Raw genomic sequence first — 21,038 nt, forward strand, 5'->3', positions numbered from 1 at the left:
ACGCCTGCCCCAGGTCAGAACCCCCACCCTAATGCCCTCCCATAGCCTGCACACCCGCAAATCAACACCTTGCCCCAGCCTGGAGCCCCCTCCTGCACCCAACCCCCTCATCCCTGGCCTCACCCTAGAGCCTGCATCCCCACCCGGAGCTCTAACCTGCTCCCTACACCTCAACCTCATGCCCCAGCCCGGAACCTCCTCCCGCACTCTGAACGCCTCATTTGTTACCCCACTCTGGAGCTCACACCCCCAGCCAGAGCCCTTGCCCCCTCCCTCACCACAACCACCTGTCCCAGCCCGGTGAATGTGAGTGAGTGTTGGGGAGAGTGAGCGATGAGGGATGGAGTGAGCAGGGGGCCAGATGTTGGAGAAGGGGTGAGGCAGGGGCAGGGTCTCAGGGAAGAGGTGGGGCAAGGGTGATCAGTTTTGTGTGACGTACTCTCTTAAGATCTTCCACGTCTGGTGAGAAGCCAGTGAGCATGGAGACATCGATGATGGACATTGTGGCATCAACCACACCGAGGAACCTAACAAAGAGAAGAGAAAATACCCTTTTGATGAGAATTCATCACTTGAACATTGATTTTGTGATTGCTCCACCAGCTCCTGTTGCTTTATCATAATTTTTTTGGCAATTCCATAGAAAAATTCATAGCCCAGGAGTCTCCATCTACCTCTTGCATCTGTCCATCTATTTATCATCTATCATTAAAGGGGATTGTTCTCACCTGATGCAGATTTTAATATAGACTGAACGCATGGCTCATTCTGGCTTCTTAACTGGAAACATTGCAGAAGAAAAAATTAATTCATCTCAGTGTAAATTTCATGCCAGAAAAACTCTTTTGTTTTTTAGGTGTATTAACATGGCTTAGTAATCAAACAGGTCTTGAAGTAGGTGTGAAAAATTCCTCAATAAACCTCCCCTCCCCTCCAGCAATCCATAAATAACTCTTTCTGTCACTGGCAGGCAAACTAAAAAGCCTCTCCCAGCTGAGTGGCACAAATGAAATATAGTCTAGGGTTGGTAGAAAGAGGAGATTGAAACAGAGAGAACCCATGGGTGTGAACTCCTTGAACAGCTGAGAAAGTTAAGAACAATTTACGGGTGACTTCTGTTTCTGTGACAAGCGGTTTCAAAATCCTGGATCCCTCTATCATATGCGGACCTAATGTGTGGTCATGTCTCCCTCTAGTGGCCAGTCCTTTACTCCTTTAGCCCAAGCAGCAGAGGCTTGTGTTTTGGGTGCTGAAGATCCTGACCTCTGTCCCACGCTGATTTCACACCTATGCTGTCTGGAAATGTGTGCACTGGAAGTTTGGGTCTGTAACCAGACTTCCTGGCATGGGCTCATCTCTGCTTTAGAGGGAGACAATACCCAGAGTAGCTGGCCTGTGTTCCCATCCACATCTGATGCTCCAGCTATGCTGCTAACAAGTGCTATGATGAGAGAAGGCAGCATCTGCTCCCTCATCAGGAATGACCCTGCATTGGTTGCAATCTAGAACATGTAGTAGCTGGAAATATTATTTAGTGCCTGCTCTATGGGTATAATTTTGTAGGACTTGGGAACTGGGAGAGTTTGAAGAAGCTTCACAAAAATACTTTCCAAAGTTAAGAATATGATTGCAGAGATGGTGATCAGTTTACACATCGGTGTAAATCCGCTGCTGTCCATGGAGTTAAACTGGTGTAACTGAGCCAAATTTGTCCAGATCTGAGGCTTGAAAGCAAGCTTCAGAAAAGAAAAGACAAGTGGTTACTTACCGCCCCGGGCTTCTTCGACCGATACCCTCAGGTCAAAATTCTTACACTGAGATTCATCCTCCTGTAGCTTTGCATTATAAATTGTCATTACGGTTAAGGTCCCTTGTCCAGTTCCTTCTGCCTTCACAGTGAAGTCTTCATTCCATTTGGTCTGTAAAGTTGATCCAAGGTTAATTTTCTTTTGTACTTCATTATTATTATTATTTAAAGACAGGGCAAATGAAGCTAATGAAGAAAATGAAGCTGGTGAGATTGACACTCACTCACCCGGAGGGGCTGGGGGAACTCTGCAGAGACAATAGCATGAAGGAGAAAAAAGGTTACTTCCCAGGCAGTAACTCTTTGATCTCCAGACGTCTTGCTTCTCTAGAGCCAAGCCTAAACAGCAACCCATCCTCTCCTACTTCTGGATTCAGCTCAAAACCACACACTCCAGGCCACTAACCCTGGAACAATTTGCCTTGGGATGTGTGAGGCAAACCCCACCCAGCCCAGGGCTGCTCACTCAGCTGCAGTGACTCACCTCTCCAATGGAGCCTGCAGTGACTATCCCTGGTCAGGGCCCAGGCCAGATGACCCCAGGCACAAGTATTTCATTGTCCCCATCAGAGCTGAGAGTTACTCTGCACAACAGCACTAGTCGGCCAGGGACCTTCCTCCGGCCTTGCAGTGTTACAGACTCCCCAGGCTTTTGGCCTGCCCTTGATCCAGTTCCTGTTCCTGCCCCAGCCATGCCCGAGCCTTGTTCCAGCCCACTTCAGCCTCCTCTGTGCCTTGCTCTGACCTTGCTCCAGTCCCGCTCCAGCCTGCATCCACCTCCTGGCCCCCCAGGCCCTCGCTGATTCCAACCTGGCTTTGACCGTTGGCCTGCATCCGAACTCTGACTTCAATCCTGATTTGGCTTGTCTGTGGATTCTGACCCACGGCCTGTCCCCAGACCCTGATTTCAGCATTGCCCTTGGCCCAGTACAGAGTCTACAGCCAGCTCCAACCACCAGGCCTGACTGCCTAGAACCTAGGGCCTGACAGGATGTCGTGGATTCTCCATCACATGAAGTCTTTAAGTCAAGACTGGATATCTACCTAAGAGACATCTCACAACTCCTTCTGGTCTTAAAAATCTGAGTCAAAAGTGTGAATGCATTTGGATCTGGTGCCGGGAATATGAATTCCCCTCCCCCTCCCAAAAGGGTTTGGATAGGAGGTTCTAGTCAAATCCCCTTTATCTATAATTAGTGATCTGTACTAATCACACAGAGAAGCATGATACCTCTGCTGTTCGGGCCACCAGAGCATTGTGATTTAAGATGTTGTACTTTATTGGACTCGCACGGCGTGGCGGGAGAATAGTAACATTCAAATTCAGGTCTTTGTGCTGCGGAATGTCTATCTGGTACTGCGCAAGAGCCTGGAACACCATGATGGTCGCTAGAACACCAGAAGAAAGACAAGAGGGTTCCACCGTATTGTCCTATTGTGCTGAACATCTGACAGCTTCTAAACAGACTTTTTAATGAAGAGGAACCAAAAGTACAATGAAAGAAAAAAACAGTTACTCACCTTTTGTAACTGTTGTTCTTCAAGATGTGTTGTTCATGTCCATTCCAATAGTGTGTGCACGCATGTGCACGTTGGCCGGAAGATTTTTCCCTTAGCAGCATCTGTCGGGTCTGCCTGGGTGCCCCTTGGAGTCACGCCCTCATGGCACCTAATATATAGCTCTGCTGACCCGCCACCCCTTCAGTTCCTTCTTTCCGGCTACTCCAACAGAGGGGTAGAAGGATGGGTATTGGAATGGACATGAACACTACATCTCAAAGAATAACAGTTACAAAAGGTGAGTAACCTTTTTTTCTTCTTCGAGTGCTTGTTCATGTCAATTCCAATCAGGTGACTCCCAAGCCAAATCTAGGAGGTGGGGTCGGAGCTGTCCACTGATTGGAGTACTGCTCTATCAAAGGCCGCATCATCTCTGGCCTACCTAGTAATCGCATAAGGCGCAGTGAAAATGTGTATGGATGACCACGTTGCCGCCCTGCAGATTTCTTGGGTGGGGACTTGAGCCAGGAATGCTGTTGATGAAGCTTGCGCCCTTGTGGAGTATGCCGTTATCGGTGGCCCTGGGATCCCTGCTAGATTGTAGCACTCAGTAATGCAGGCCACAATCCATGATGAAATGTGCTGGGTCGAAATCGGCTGACCCTTCATCCTGTCCGCTACTGCCACAAGAGCTGTACCAACTTCCTGAATGGTTTCGTCCTCTCAATGTAAAAGACCAGTGCTCTGCGGACGTCTAGAGTGTGGAGCCTCTGCTCCCTGCTACTCAAATGAGTTTAGGGTAGAAAACTGGGAGGAAACTGTCCTGGTTGATGTGGAACTGTGACACAACATTTGGGAGGAAGGCCGGATTGGGCGTGAGCTGAACCTTGTCCTTATAAAATACGGTATAGGGAGGCTCTGACATTAGGGCCCTGAGCTCAGACACCCTCCGGGCTGAAGTTATCGCCACCAGGAACGCGACCATGTAAGAAAGAGCAGGGAGTATGTTGCTAAAGGGTCAAAGGGATGCCCCATGAGCTAGAGAGGACCAAGTTGAGGTCCCAAGCAGGAACCGGTTGGCAGATGTGCAGGTACAACCTGTCAAGGCCCTTCAGGAAGTGGCTGACCAAAGGGCTAGCGAAAATTGAACGGCCCTGTACCCCCAGATGGAAAGCCGAGATGGCAGCCAGGTGCACTCTTATAGAAGACAAGGAGAGACCCTCCTGCTTCAAGTGGAGAAGATAATCCAAAATGTGGGGCACTGAGGCTAGTGCCGGAGGCAAGTAGCACTGTGCTGACCAGATTGAAAATCTCTTCCACTTGGCCAGGTATGTGGAGTGGAGGGTTTCCTACGCCGAGAAAGACCTGTCTGACTTGTTCTGAATAGGAAAGCTTGAATGGATTCAGCCACGGAGCTTCCATGCTGTGAGATGGAGTGACTTCAGGTTCAGGTGTTGGAGATGCCCGTGATCCCGACTGAGAAGGCCTAGGAAGAGCGGCAAGGTAATCAGGGCTCCCACGGACATGTCTAGGAGAGACGTGTACCAGTGCTGATGGGGCCAGGCTGGTGCTATGAGAATGACCCAAGCCCAGTCTCTGCGGATCTTGAGCAGGACCTTGTGGACAAGCGGTATAGGCAGCAAAGTGTATAGAAGAGGTCCCCCACAATGGAAGAAGAACGCGTCCGCTGTGGAAACCAGATTATGATTCTGGAAGGAGCAGAACTGCTGACACTTCCTGTTGCATCACGTGGTGAAGAGGTTGATCAGGGGACAGTCCCACCTCTGGAAGAGTGAACATGCGATGTCCAGGCGAAGGGACCACTCGTGGCTGTGGAACGACCCGCTGAGGTGGTCCGCCAGCTCGTTCTGGACCCCAGGAAGGTACGACACCTATAGATTGAGTGTTCTATACAGAAGTCCCATAGCCTGAGGGCTTCCTGGCACAGGGGAGAGGAGCGTGCACCCCCATTTGATGATATAGATCATTCCAGTCATATTGTCCATAGTGACCGATACACATCGACCTGTTAGATAAGGGCGGAATGACTGACATGCTAGGTGCACCATTCTGACCTCCCTGACATTGATATGAAGACGGAGATCTGTCTGCAACCAGAGGCTCTGAGTCCTGTGGTCGCCCAGATGAGCTCCCCAACCGAAATCTGATGCGTCCATCACCAGCACTAGGGATGGCTGTGGGGCAGCGAAGGGAACTCCTGAGCACACCTGCTGAATGTCCGTCCACCACGGGAGCGAGTCGAGGATAGGGCGAGGCAGGGTCACGATCCTGTCCAAGCTGTCCCTGGCAGGTCTGTGCATTGACACAAGCCATGACTGAAGTGGATGAAGCCTGAGTTTGGCATGTCGTACCACATATGTACAGGCTGCCATGTGCCCGAGAAGCTTCCGGCAATTTCTCGCGGCGGTGGTGGGGAACTGCATGAGTCCCTGGATCATGGTGTTGAGGGCCTGGAATCTCACCTGTGGGAGGAATGCTCTGGCTTGTGTTGAGTCCAGTACCGACCCTATGAACTCTATCTCTGGACTGGGGACAGAATCGATTTGGCTTCGTTCAGTAACAGGCCCAGATTCTTGAAGGTGGCTCTGATAAATGCCACCGGCGCTTCCACCTGAGCCCTGGAGCGGCCTTTGACCAGCCAGCCGTCAAGGTACAGAAACACCTGCACCTGATGTCTCCACAGAAAGGCGGTGACGGCTGCCATGCTCTTGGTGAATACTCAAGGTGCTGCTGACAGGCCGAATGGGAGGACAGTAAATTGGTAATGGGAACCATTGACCAGAAACCTGAGGAACTTTCTGGGATTGTACGCGATTGTTATGTGAAAATATGCACCCTTCAAGTCGAGGGTGGCATACTAGTCTGCTGGATCCAGTGAAGGGATGATGGAGGCCAGGGAACCCATGTGGAATCTGAGTTTCCTCACAAACTTATTGAGGTCCCGCAGGTCCAGCATAGGCCTGGCCTTCGGTATTAGGAAATAGTGGGAATAGAAACCCTTACCCCTGTGTTCCAGTGGAACCTCCTCCACCGCCCCTAGTGCTAGGAACAACTGCACCTCCTGAATGAGAAGTTGCTCATGAGAAGGGTCCCTGAAGAGGGATGGGGAAGGGGGGTGGGAGGGTGAGAACTGGATGGAGTATCCCCTCTCTACCATGCAGAGCACCCAGTGGACCGATGTGATATGGAACCATGCATGGTGGAAAGGGGATAATTGGGAGGAAAAAAGGTAAGATGGGATAGATTCAGTCTCTGGTCTGGAATGCCATCCTCGATCACACCCTCAAAAGGCCTCTTTAGGGCCAGAGGGCAGTTTGGGCTGGCCAGAGCCTTGATTAGCAGAAGGATGTTGCCTCCTCCTGCCACTCCGGTTCCTCCTCCGAGAATTGTCCTGGCGGTTCTGCTGCTGGAACCTTTGAGGAGGTTGCGGGCGGAAGTGTCTCCACTGTGTGGCAGGGGTATGCAAGCCCAAGGATCTGAGGGTGTCTCAGGAATCTTTTAGGCTGTGGAGCCGTTTGTCTGTCTTCTCTGAAAACAGTCTCACCCTCAAACGGAAGGTCCTGAAGGGTTTGCTGGACCTTATAGGGTAACCCTGAGACTTGCAGTCAGCGCCCCCCTCCTCCACATAGCCACCCCCGTTGTCATCACTCTAGTGGCAGCATCTGCAGCATCTAAAGTTGCCTGCAAGGAGGCCCAGGAGACTAATTTCCCTTCTTCCACCAAGATAGTGAACTCCAATTGGGAATCTGAAGGGACAAGCTCTGTGAACTTCACCATTGCTGCACAGGTGTTACAAAAGTACCTGCTCACAATGGCCTGTTGGTTAGCAATATGGAGCTGCAAACCACTAGTCGAGTAGAGCTTTCTACCCACAAGATCTAGGCATTTAGCATCCCTATTCTTTGGGGAAGGACCTTGGAAATCCTGTCTCCCCCACTGGTTAGCTGCATACACCACCAGTGAGTCCGGCAGCGGGTGGGAATACAGATGCTCAAAGCCTCTGGAGGACATGAAATACCACCGCTCACTGCATTTGGCAGTGGGTGGCAGGGAGGCCTGGTGCCGACATCAGTACCAGGGCCATAGGTGTCTGCATCAAGGTCGACGTCAACAATGGTGCAGGCGTGGGAGATGGGTGCATCGACTCCATGAAGGCTGCTGCCAAAGTCGGAACCGAACATGGTGCCAGAGTCAACGACTGGGCCGGAGGCACAGGGCCGATGCACCATGGAAGGCAGTACGAAAGGGGTGAAGATGTTGCTGAGCATGGGCCCTGGGTTCTTTCCTGGCCCTGGTTGAAAAGCCCAGGGGGTCCAGAAGGGCCACTGAGGTGGGTTCTGCCACTGTGGAGGCCACGCCTGATGCTCTCTTCTGTCTCTACCCAATCTCACTCTACGACTTCTGCTCCTTCCCGAGCGATAGGAGTCAGACTCAGACTCCAAGGTCTCAGACACTGAAGACTACGGAAGAGCTGATCCTCGATGCCTCGAATGTTGAGAGCTCAGGGAATGGGTAAGCTCTCTGTTGGAGCAGGTAGGCACCAATGGACAAGGCAAAGGGGAGCACCTTGACATCATAGCCAGCTTCCCTTTAGAGTGCACTGGAGGATGCAGCTATGTCGGTGCTGAGGGTTCTTCCCTGGCAGGAGAGAACAGTGCCATCAGGTGGAGGAGGTGCCAAGCATCCTGGTACGCTTCTGCCATGGACAGGAGCTGCAGCTGCTGCATAGGCACCGGTGATCGAGATGGGGCTGGACTCGACTGCCACACCTGGGCAGGAGTCAACATGGCCCCAGAAGGAGATGCCGAGGTGTGGCCCGCCTGAGGTTCGATGTCTCCTGGCTTAGCCAGAGGAGAACGGTCATCTGGCTTTTTCTTCTTTTGAGACACCGGTGAGTGGGGGTGGTGCATACTGTCAGACGGGCTCCGTGAGGAGCCATGGCAGTGCTGAACGTCCCTGGAGGAGTCCTTCCTTAGTGCCGAACTCGCCGACGGCGCTGGGATGCTCCGCGTTGAGGATGACACCATAGGGGTCGGATCTCTCGAGCCCGGGTCAGAGTGGGGGCGTAGGGCTGCCTCCATGAAGATCACTTTGAGCCATTGTTCCCTTTCTTTAACTGTTCTCTGACGGAACTCGTGGCAGATATTACAGCAATCTTTCTGATGGATCTCCCCCAGGCACCGTAGACACGATGAGTGCGGGTCACTTTTCGGCATGCGCTTGGTGCAGGCCACACACTTCTTGAAACCCGGGGACCGTGGCATATTATGGCGCCGGGGCCGGAGTGGGGGGGAACCCCAATAAACACCATACTATACTAAACTGTTAACTCAAACAACGCTAAGAACTAACTATATACAATGGAATAGAGAAGAAACTTGCTGAGCAAGAGCTAAGGGAAGTTCCAGCCACTGTCACTGGCGGTAAGAAGGAACTGAAGGGGTGGCGGGTCGGCAGGGCTATATATTAGGAGCCATGAGGGCATGACTCCAGGGGGTGCCCAGGCTGACCCGATGGATGCTGCTAAGGGAAAAATCTTCCAGCCAACGTGCACGTGCGCGCACATACCCCTGATTGGAATTGACATGAACAAGCACTCAAAGAAGAACACCAGGGTTCCACTGGGTGTCACGCAGGAAAAGGGTTATATAATAATATTACCTGGCTCCTCTGTAGTGTGTTTCATCAGGAGATCTCCAAACACTTTACAAAGCAGTACAAGATCTTTATACACATTTTGCAGATGAGGAAACGGAGGCACAGGGCAGGGAAGTAACTTTCCCAGGGTCACTCAGGAAGCCAGTGGCCAAGCCAGGAATAGAACCCACGGTCAATAAATATATTGTGCATGGTCAATTAGCCTCCCATCACCCCAGCTATTAACAAGGGCCAACTGTCAGCTGGAAACAGTGCAACAAGATAGTGGCTCCTTCTATGTATATGTAACCCACACACCTCCACAGGGTGTGGTGCTCTGTCCCCTCTAGTGGAACCAAGACCACTTAGAGAGAGAGATTAATGAGTGTGCTACAGCCTTAGCCCTGTGGCTTTTAGCTCATACAAGAGAGGCTCATGCATTTAGCTCCAGAGGTCCCAAGTTTGATCCTGCCCACCGACGACCAGTGTCTATCGGTATTACAAGGTGGGGGCTTGTCCAGGACTCGAACACAGGGCTTCTTGCTAAATGTATGAGCCTCTATTGCATAACCTAAAAGCCCTGTGTCCCTTAGCTAAGGCTGTAGCAGACACGTTAATCTCTCTCTCTAAGTGGTCTCGGTGTCACTGGAAGGGACAGGCACCACACCCAGGAGGTGTGTAGGTTACATATATAGAGACATCTATGCCACACACAGTACACTGTTAGGGATAGAACACATGGCCTGTGACTCCAGAAATATAGACCACTCCCACCCGAGCTTGTAGCATCCATTTAAGTAGAGAAAATACAAGACTCAGTAATAAGGAATGTAAAGGGGCTTCTCTTCTGAGGCTGCTGGACACAGACAGAGCCTATAGTTCCTAGTGGCCCCCGTACTCCAGGGAAGGGAGGGATATCTGAGGACACTCCATAGTGATCTTTATTTAGCTGTCACTACCAGAAGGGATTTTATCCTCTCCAGTGCCTTGTATAAGCAGTTTTAAAAAAATCCAAAAATAATGTTTACAGTTCTACTCAGAGATGGATAAAACCCAAATTGATTCAGATTAGTCATGATCCACCATGGCTTTGTCATATGGACTCAGACTTTGGTCGTACACGCCTGGTAGCCTGTCTCCAGACCAATGGCCAAAAACCAAACAAATGCCAGAATGAGTCCAGATGCGTGTGAGTTTCTGCCCATGGGAAGAGAAGGCCCATTCACTCCCCGGGACAACTTGATGTCTTAAAGAGAAGCATGTGATCACACCCATTACCTTGGCAGGATGCAGCCTCTAGTGAGAAGATTCAGTCATGCTCCTGTGCTGGTCTCTGCCTTAGGTTAACAATGGCAAAGACCTGATAGGTCACGTTGCCCATCTCCCAGGCAATGCAGGACTGTTCTCTACTGGGCATTCTCCAGGGCTTTCTACAATGACTCAAGTGATCGGAATCCCATCCCTTCCGATGGGAGACCTGCCCACAAAACACAGTTTTGGAAGGATACCCGGGACTATAAGGATCATACTCACTTGGGTAGATCCATATCCTCCTCCATAGTAGTTCTGCTCTCTCAGCCATCTGACTATGGGACTAGTCAACTCATACTTCTTCATTTTCAGCAAGGCCAGCAAGGCGTACGAGGTGCCCTCAATGTTGAAGGTGCAGGCGTTTGGCTCTTCCCAGCGATTTCCATCTAGGCAGCATCAAAGAAGGCGAGCTAAAGGACTTTTCCCAAGGACATCCACTCATTCTGATCAAACCTGACTGGACCATACCATCACCTGACTCCTTCCCCAACTTTCCGCATGGAGGATCAGTAAGTCGAACTGATTGTTGCCCCTTTCGGGACGAGCAGCTACCCAATATGTGGGGCCTTGGAGGATTGTTTCAATTAGGATGAGGAATTGGTGATAGGCCTCAGGTATTTTCTCTGGTGTAAACTGGATTGCTTACAAAAATGCACAGAAAGTCCCACTTCCCTGAGCATAAGAGAACCCAACAGCACGCAACTTCTTTGCTGAGAAATCCCCAAGTCTGCCCCTGAAGTGAGTTCTAGGCCTAACAAGCAATGTCTCTCTGCTTGTTTCATAACACTTCTCCAGGCTTTCAGCTGGTTTCTGCCTCTAACGCACAGGGTGCAAAACCAACATACTAGCCCCTATGTTTGCAATTAGGGAAACCCCTCTGCCCACATGCCTTAGCTCTTGACCTGCTGTGTGCCTTGGGCAGTCCCTACATTGTTTTTAGCTGTATCTACTACAGAAAGAGTCTTGATTGCTCCTTCCACTGAGTCTGAAAGATCACTTTTTTTAATCCTTTCTTAAAAATAGGAACTACTTTAGCAATTCTCCAGTCATACGGTACAACCCCTGAGTTTACAGATTCATTAAAAATTCTTGCTAATGGGCTTGCAATTTCATGTGCCAGTTCCTTTAATATTCTTGGATGAAGATTATCTGGGCCCCGCGATTTAGTCCCATTAAGCTGTTCAAGTTTGGCTGTAGGAATATCTACCTCCATATCCTCATTTTTCCTCATTTGTCATCCTACCATTATCCCTAAGCTCCTGATTAGCCTCATTAAAGACTGCGGCAAAGTATTTGTTTAGATATTGGGCCACGCCTAGATTATCCTTAACCTCCACTCCATCCTCAGTGTTTAGTGTTCCCACTTCTTCTTTCTTTGTTTTCTTCTTATTTATATGGCTATAGAACCTTTTACTATTGGTTTTAATTCCCTTTGCAAGGTCCAACTCTACATGGCTTTTGGCCTTTCTCACTTTATCCCTACCTGTTCTGACCTCAATAAAGTAGCTTTCTTTGCTGATCCCTCCCACCTTCCACTCCGTTTAGGCTTTCTGCTTTTTCTTAATCACCTCTCTGAGATGCTTGCTCATCCAGCTTGGTCTACAACTCCTGCCTATGAGTTTTTTCCCCTTTCTTGGGATGCAGGCTTCTGATAGTTTCTGCAACCTTGACTTGAAGTAAATCCTGGCCTCCTCCACCTTTAGATCCACAAGTTCTTCAGTCCAATCCACTTCCCTAACTAATTTCCTTAATTTTTTTAAGTTAGCCCTTTTGAAATCATAAACCCTAGTCACAGATCTACTTTTGTTTATCCTTCCATTTAGTTTGAACTGAATGAGCTCATGATCACTCGAACCAAGGTTGTCCCCTACAACCATTTCTTCTATGAGGTCCTCACTACTCACCAAAACCAAATCTAAAATGGCATCCCCTCTTGTTGGTTCAGCAACTACTTGAAGGAATCCATCAGCTATCGCATCCAGGAAAATCTGAGCCCTATTATTATTACTAGCACTTGTCCTCCAGTCTATATCTGGGAAGTTAAATTCTCCCATGATCACACAATTCCCATTAGTATTTACTTCATTAAAAACATTAAAGGGGTCTCTATCCATATCCAAGTCGGATCCTGGCGGTCTATAGCACATCCCAAGGACTATCCCAGGGGAGGCTCTGTCTAGTAGCTTTCTTCCCCAATGTGATTTTTGCTCAGACAGACTCTAAAAGCTCAAATCTGGCCAAAAGGAACAAGTCTATGCCTGTTATTCATTCCTCATTAGTTAATCCCTCTCCAACCTCCTTTGCTTCTCTTCCCTGAACTCCATCCTGACTTGGCCACATCTTTTCAGTACTTGATTAGATGCCCTGATTTACCTGTCGAAGCTCTCATGAGCGTCTTCTCGGTGTTCAGTTTCCCTACCATGGCTAAGGCATAGGATGCAAGAGCCACAGTGTAAGGTCTGACTAGAGACTGGTACCTTTGGGCTAAGTAGTCAGCGGCTTTGGAGATGCTGCTTTCAAAACTCTATGAGGTGACAAAGAAAACAAAAGAAAATCAAACTCGTGGGTTAGGCTGAGGTTTCGGGTGGTGTTAATGTAACACTGACAGACTCTGGTGGTCGGAGGGTGGAATGGGACCTGTGCAGCTACATGCATGAGCCTCTACTGCATGAACTAAAAGTCATAAGGTTCTAGAGCAGACTCATTAATCTCTCTCTAAGGGGTCTCAGTGCTACTAGATGGGACAGAACACCACACCCAGGAGGTGTGTGGGTTACATTAAGACATTACAAATTTATGTGGCTTCCAGCTTTATTTAATTTCACAGTAAATTTTGTGCTGGTGAAAGATGGAGGAGGTAGGAAAGCATGGAAGTGAGATATTTGAAGGCGGCGAACGAGGACATTTCTGGAGAGGCTGAGGGAACTGGGATTGTTTAGTCTGCAGAAGAGAAGAATGAGGGGGGATTTGATAGCTGCTTTCAACTACCTAAAAGGCGGTTCCAAAGAGGACAGATCTAGACTGTTCTTGGTGGTACCAGATGACAGAACAAGGAGTAATGGTCTCAAGTTGCAGTGGGGCAGATTTAGGTTGGATATTAAGAAAAACTTTTTCACTAGGAGGGTGGTGAAGCACTGGAATGGGTTACCTAGGGAGGTGGTGGAATCTCCTTCCTTAGAGGTTTTTAAGGTCAGGCTTGACAAAGCCCTGGCTGGGATGATTTAGTTGGGAATTGGTCCTGCTTTGAGCAGGGGGTTGGTCTAGATACTTCCTGAGGTCCCTTCCAACACTGATATTCTATGAGTCTGTGAGTCACATGCAGAATGTCATCAGGAGTGAGACCAAAGTCTGTGGCAGGGCCAACCCTAGCCCAAATGGCACCCTAGAGCATCTTTGGTGTTCCGCCCCCCCTCCTCTATTTGTTAAATTTTTGAATACCTTATTTTCTATTGCATTTGTAGCCCATTTCACGACTTTGATGCACGATTCACATGCATAATAATTTATCCCGGTCGTATAAGATGATAAATTTGCACACTAGGAGCTGTAAATCTGCATTTATTCATACCATATATAAGCAAATAAAAAAACATTTGTTTCCTCTAAGCTTATAGAAACAAAGCTTATAGGTCCAGAACGTTCTAGGAGGTTAGTGAGAAATGAATCCACATACGGAATACTGGAAACATTTTACTTCAAACATTCGATTTTCCCTTTTGTCTCTAACAACAAAAACAGCACCCTGAGCCCATCGTCCCTCCCCCACCTCCCAGCCCAGCACCCGAGGCGGTTGCCTGGATTGCCTGCCCCTAAATCTGGCCCTGGTCTGTGGTATCAGACAGAAGCTGCAAGAGAGGAGGATGAGATGATGTGGTGGGCACGTACAAAGAAGGGATGTCGAGAATCACAGGTTCCGACTCCATAGGTGCTCTGCAGCTCAAGCACCCATGGAAAACAATAGGGGGCGCTCAGCCCCCACCAGCCACAGTGGTTCCGCCCCAGCTGGCCACCGATCAGCTGTTTAGCAGGTTCCTAGGGGCTGGCCACTTCAGCAAGCGGCTGGCCGGAAGCTCTCGGGAGAGGGGACAGAGAAGAGGGAGCGGCGGGCTGGCAGGGAGGGGGAGGAGCGGGGGCAGGAAGAGGTGGAGCAAGGGCGGGGAAGGGGTGAAGTGGGGATGGGGCCTCAGGGCGGAGCGAAGGCGGAGCACCCACTGGGAAAAATAAAAGTCAGCGCTTGTGAAGGGAATCCTGTTAGGGAGGCGTTTGAGAGTCACGTTTACAGGTGGAAAACAAGAGGATGGCCAAGAAAATAGTGGACAGACAGTGGACAGGAGGACAAAGCGCATATGGAGCAAAGGTAGGACTGGCAAGCCTGAAGAAGAAAGATGGAGGCAATTCTGGAGGAGGATGTCCTCTGTTTAGCCTCACGAACAGTAGTGGCCGAGCAAGTCTCCGCGAGATGAGAGGATAGTGTCGTCCCCCTGTCCCGGTTTCACCAGGTCCTAGGATCTAATAATACCAAGCTCCTATATAACACTTCTCAGCAGATCTCCAAGCTCTTTATAAAGGAGGTCAGTCTTATTAACCCCATATTACAGAAAGGGAAACTGAGGTACAGAGCAGGAAAGTTATTTGCCTGAGGTCTCCCAGCAGGTGTGGGATGAGAACTCAACTCTCCTGAAGCCTAGGCCAGTGCACTATCCACTAGGCCACACTCTCTTCATCCTACAGATGACTGCCTCTCTCCTCATGCCGTACTGCTACAGCTGCAGTCAGCTGGCTCCCCCACACTATAAAAGAGAGGGAGCAGCTGCCAGGCTGTTCTCTACAAGGGCTCCAAAACTCTGGAAGTTGTTCCCCAGCTTAGCCTGAAATAGCTCAAATGTGGTGACCTGAGCATGCTGCAAAAGACACCTCTTTGATAGGGTTCTTGGAAAATGCTGAGGGTTTGCTTCTCCTAAAGATGAGGGGGTATAAAGGAGGTTCTGTTGCTGTCTGGCCAGCTGAGTTCCTACTGAAATGATCACTTTAACCCTGGGGATATAACTGTGTGGTTAATGACATGGCAGGGTGCTAGAGCTGGGATGGGCAAACTTTTTGGCCTGAGGGCCACATCTGGGTATGGAATATGAATGCTCACTAAATTGAGGGTTGGGGTGTGGGATGGGGTAAGGGCTCCGGCTGGGGGTTTGGGCTCTGGGGTGGGCCCAGAAATGAGAAGTTCAGGGTACAGGAGGCTCCGGGCTGGGGTTGGGGTACTGAGGGGAGGGAGGGTTGAGGGCTCTAGGATGGAGCTCGGGATGAGGGGTTTGGGGAGTAGGATGATGCTCTGGGCTGGGATCGAGGGGTTTGGAGGGCAGGAGGGGGATTAGGGCTGGGGCAGGGGGCTGGGTCCCGGGAGGGGGACAGGGATGCAGGCTCCAAGCAGTGCTAACCTCAAGCAGCTCCTGGAAGCAGCAGCATGTCCCCTCTCTGGCTCCTACGCAGAGGCACAGCGAGGTGGCTCTGTGCGCTTCCCCGTCTAGAGGTGTGGCTCCCGGAAGCAGTGGCATGTCCCCACTCTGGCTCCTACATGGAGGCGCAGTGCCTGCCAGGCAGCTCTGTGTGCTGTCCCATCCACAGGCATCGCCCCTGCAGCTCCTATTGGCTGCACTCTCTGGCCAATGGGAGCTGCGGGCGTGGTGCTTGGAGTGGGGGCAGCATGCGGAGTTCCTGGCTGCCCCTACATGTAGGAACAAGAAGGGGGACATGCCGCTGCTTCCGGGAGCCACGCGGAGCAGACCCTGACCTCATTCCCCTGCAGGAGTTCGAGGGCCAGATTAAAAGATCTGATAGACCAGACGTGGGCCGTAGTTTGCCCACCCTGTGCTAGAGCATTGCATATGCATCTTTTAAAAATTATTTTAAATCTAAATAAGTAAATCAATGTCCTGTAACTAATCCCGTGACCCATCTAGTTCCCCTTAATATTCCCGCATGCTTAGATTGCAAACTTTCTGGAGCAGAGACTGTCTTCTGGTTCTGTGTTTGTACAGCACCTGGCACAACGGGATCTCTGGTCATGGACTGCCGCTCCAAGGGGTTACCTCAATATAAATAATAATTATAATAATAACAGGAAACTTAAACCCACCCAGTTTGTAATTCTGAAAGCCTTGTATTCTAATATTCTCTCCTTTTGTAGATGGAGAGGCCGTGAAACCATAGCATAAAGCCAAACCCAAATAAGGACTCATTGCTTCTTTTGAAGATGGTCTCTATGTTATTTTAAATCATTTTTTTCTGCTTGTTTTTTTTATCTGATAAATATCCAAGCCCAGCTTCTCTCGTTTTCCTGGCAGACTCTTGCAAGATCGTTGGAGGACTCCGAAGGCTGCGTCTCAGGCATTCGAGACCTGAGCTCCTCAACAGGTGTGCAAGGAAGAGAAGACTATCTGGCCACCCACTAACTCCTGGCCCAGCAAATTCCGCGCACCACAGGGCATGGTTGATAGGGGATGGAAAGATGGGAAAACCTGGGTATGAACGTAGAAGTGACTCTATGGTGCAGAGATACTCACGTTGACTTGATCCTTGCAGATGTCCTTGGCCTCTTCCAATGCAATCAGCACAAAAGCCGTTAAAGAGACATCAGGCTCAGCACCCTTGTACCCTCCCTGAAGGGGAGCAAAGGACAGATTTGGGATAAGAAAGTCTCCCGAGTACCATGAAAAGAAAGAATTAATCCCAGGCCCTCAGCATAGGAAATTATAGCAGAACACATGCTTCCTAGAAAGCTACCCAAGAATGGACTCAGTCATGGCCAGACCTATCGCGGAACCTCCCTTTGGCTAACAGACACCTGTCATGCAATGGGCCAGGTTCTGATCTCAGTTACTCCTTTGTCAATGTGGAGGAACTCCATCCAAGTCAATAGAGATGCTTCGTATTAAACCAGCTTGAGACAATTTAGCTCACCAGGCGGGTGCTCAGGTCCCGTCACTAGCTCCCAGGCAGCTTCCCGTGTATTAATGGATCAAGCCCCAGTGACATCAAAGACCAAAGTTTGTCCTGTGAAGCACCAAGAAAGCTGCACACCTCTGGGGCAATGCAAATCACTAAGCCCAGGACGAAGCACATGAGAGGCGAAGACAAGGCATTCTCAGTCAAGGGGAGCTGGCTGGGGAACCAGTGCTTGGGGAGATCAGAGCCTAAGCATTTTTAGTAAACACTGCAAAACGATCCCCTTTGGAGATGTCTTTCCACCACCAGAACAACACTCACAGCACTAACCCCACTCCCTTCTATCTAATAAACCCAAACACGGACACCCCCTAAACCCTGACATGGACACTCCCTTCTACCCTAAACCCTAATACTGAGACCCCTAACACGGAGACCCCTTAAACCTAGATAATGACAGCCCTAAACCCCAACGGCCCTAAACCCCAAGGGTGCTGGAATAATGTTTATAGTGGAGCGCTGAGAGCCATTGAACCAAACTGTAACCCTGTATATCGGGGTGGCCAACCTGAGCCTGAGAAGGAGCCAGAACTTACCAATGTACATTGCCAAAGAGCCACAGTATTATGTAATGATTATATATGTCTATGTATACGCACGTGTATATATATATATATATATATATATATATATATATGCACACACAATCATATAATTTGATAATGTATATTTATTATGCATTTATAATATATAGTTAATGATAATAACAATAACTTGTCTTAACGTTTTACTTAGTGGGACTTCTGGCACTCTTTGCTTTCATCAATTCCCTTGAAGTCTGGTTTGTGTTCAGTTGTGTTCACACGCAGCAGTTCTCTTAAGTGGCTGTCTGTCAAAACAGATTGGTGCTTGGATTTCACGTGTTTGAGTGTTGAGAAAAGAGACTCACAAAGATCGGTCGAGGCAAACACTGAGATTAATTTTAGGGCTGCACCACTGATGTTGGGGTATTTATCCTCTGGTACAGGTTTCCAGAAAGTGAGGGTCCCCTCTGTCTTCTGAACAGATTTCAATCTGTCATCTTCCAAAAGTTCTATTATTTCCATCTGGGATGTTGCTTTGCCAGTAACTAAAGGGGGCTTCAGACAATCGGCTTTAGCACTACAAGGGTCAATCACAAATCTGATTTGTGGTCTTTTCTGCTGCAAATCTTGGAATCTTTCCTCAAAACTGTCCTTAAGGTCTTTAATCACGCTCGCATATCTAGTTGTGCTCCGTTTTAGGGGTTCTGCTGCATCTGCTTTTGATCTGCCTGGAAGTTGTGACATTGTGAAAGTGTGTCAGCTCTCCCTCAAGCAGTTGTCTGTGAAACAACTGCAGTTTGTTCATGAACGCAAATACACTTTGCACTAGACGAGACAGCAACCGGAATTTTCCTTCTATGTCCATGTTTAGTTTATCCAAATGCAGCAGCATGTCTGCAAGAAATGCCAAGTCTAGAACCCACCCAGGATCTGTAAGCTCAGGGTGTATTCTTTGCTTCTCCTCCATAAACAATTTTACTGGTTCCCAAGAGCTCAAAAAAACGGGAAATAACTTTATCTCTTGAGAGCCATCGAACTGCGCGTGAAAAGACAAATTGGCAGGGAAGTAGTCTTCATCCAGTTCTTCGATTAGATTTTGAAATTGTTTGTGATTGAATGCATTTGAGCAAATGAAATTCACAATGTGCAAGACTGGTTTCATGGCGTGATCAAATTTGAGATTTTTATATACCAGTTGCTCCCGATGAATAATACAGTGAAATATCCAAAATTCAGGAAAGCTCTCATCAGACTTACAAAGCCCTATTAATCCATTCACAGATCCCCACATGGACTGAGCCCCATCTGTTGAAATGGCAGTGAGCTTCTGTAAAGGGAAGTGGTGTTTCGCAGCCAACAACATCAGTGACTCCTTTAGATCTCATCCAGGAGTTCTGTCCTTTAGTGGGACGATATCCAGGAGTTCTTCCTTTACAACACAGTCGTCAAACACAATCCGGACAAATATTGATAATTGAGGTTTATCCTGTACATCGCACGACTCATCGAAAGCGATGCTCAAACACTCACACTGCTGAAGTTGCAAGTGCAGTTGTGATTCGATGTCTCTGTTCAGATTGGAGATTCTGCGTTCTGTTGTGTGGCATGAAAGCTGCAGGCTAGAAATTCTCTTCTGTAGATTCTCGTTCTCTGATGACAGGATTGAAATCACATCAGTGAGGCACATTTTTATAAACTCGCCTTCAGAGTAGGGCTTTTTTGCATGGGCTACATGCCAGGCCACATAATAGAAGGCTAACGTTACAGTCCGTGATCGGTTGGCAAATCCAATGAAGAACCGGGCTTCTACATCTGTTTGTTTTTTCAAAATGTTCAGTTTTCAGAACCTTGTGGGAATTCTTGATCCATATGTACATGGCTAGAAGCGAAATGATTCTGCAAGTTTGAAGATTTGAACTGAGAGACGCACGTCTGGCAAAGAAGATACATGGCCTTACCATTACATTCAACAAAAAAGTACTTCTGCTCCCACTCCTGTTGGAAGCATCGATTTTCATCTGTGTATTTTCTTTTCCATTTGCACTTGCCTTCCATTGTTAGATGGTGTAAGAAAAATTTTGATTACAAATTTCCACACCAGCAGTCACTGTGCACTTTATTGAAGGAGACCAGGCTGTGACCAGGGGATGCTGGACACCTGGTTCTGACCCAGGCCCCGCCTCCCACTCCACCCCTTTCATCAAGTCCCCACCCCCACCCTGCCCCACCTCCGCCTCTTCCTGCCCCATTCCACCTCCTCCCCCAGTGAGCCGTGTCCTTGCTCCTCCCCCTCTCCCTCCCAGAGCCTCCTGGTGCGAAACAGGGGCAGCAGGCAAGAGGACTGTGGGGGGAGGCTGTGCACCGGGTCCTCGCTCCTCCCTCCCCCAGCGCTTCCTGCTGCGATCAGCTGCTTCTCGCTCAGGAGGCTCAGGAAGGGAGGGGGAGGAGCGAGGATGCAGCACCCAGCCCCCCTACCTCCCCCCAAGCCACCTCAATGCAGTGAAACAGCTGATCGCAGCAGGAGGGGTGGGGGGAGGGATGGGGGATGGGCACTCCTCGCTCCTCCCCCTCCCTCCCAGAGCCACAACATTGTGAAAAAGCTGATCGTGGCGGCGGGTGGGCAGGTGGGAGGGGCAGGCGCTGATGGGGGGGGGGGGGCGCCGGGAGGGGGGAGGGACTGATGGGGCTGCCGGTGGGTGCTGAGCACCCACCATTTCCCCCCCCACAGTTGACTCCTGGAAGAAGTCGCATATTTTCTTTTGAGCCACATGCAGTTCTGGAGCTGCCGGTTGGCCACCCCTACTGTATGTAATGGAAACCACTTCAAGCCAGGGGCTGTTGCAGCACCCTGTGCACCCCTAGTTCCAGCACCTCTGCTAAACCCTGACACCCCTTCAATCGCTAAACCCTAACACTTCAAACCCTAAACCCCACTACTAACACCCCAAAAACCTCACACTCAGGCCCCCTAAATCCAGACACCTACACCCCCTTCTACACCTTAAACCCTGACACTGAAACCCCCAAACCTTGCCTCTGACAACCCCTTCTACCCTAAACGCTAACACTGACACCCCCAAAAGCCTGACACTGACATCCCCAAAAGCCCAACACTGACACCCCCTTTTACCTAATAAACCCTAACACTGACATGCCCTAAACCCTGGCACCCCTAAATCCCAACCCTAACACCCCTAGCTCCAACAATGACCCCCCCTTCACACCTAAACCCCGAA

General features: G+C 49.5%; 1 pseudogene; it reads right to left on the minus strand.

The window, feature by feature from the left end:
* The window catches only part of LOC120379925, a 33,764-nt pseudogene that overhangs the window by 10,769 nt on the left and 1,957 nt on the right, over window positions 1-21,038 (minus strand).

This window comes from Mauremys reevesii, linkage group 13, assembly GCF_016161935.1.
Source record: "Mauremys reevesii isolate NIE-2019 linkage group 13, ASM1616193v1, whole genome shotgun sequence".
Lineage (NCBI taxonomy): Eukaryota > Metazoa > Chordata > Testudines > Geoemydidae > Mauremys > Mauremys reevesii.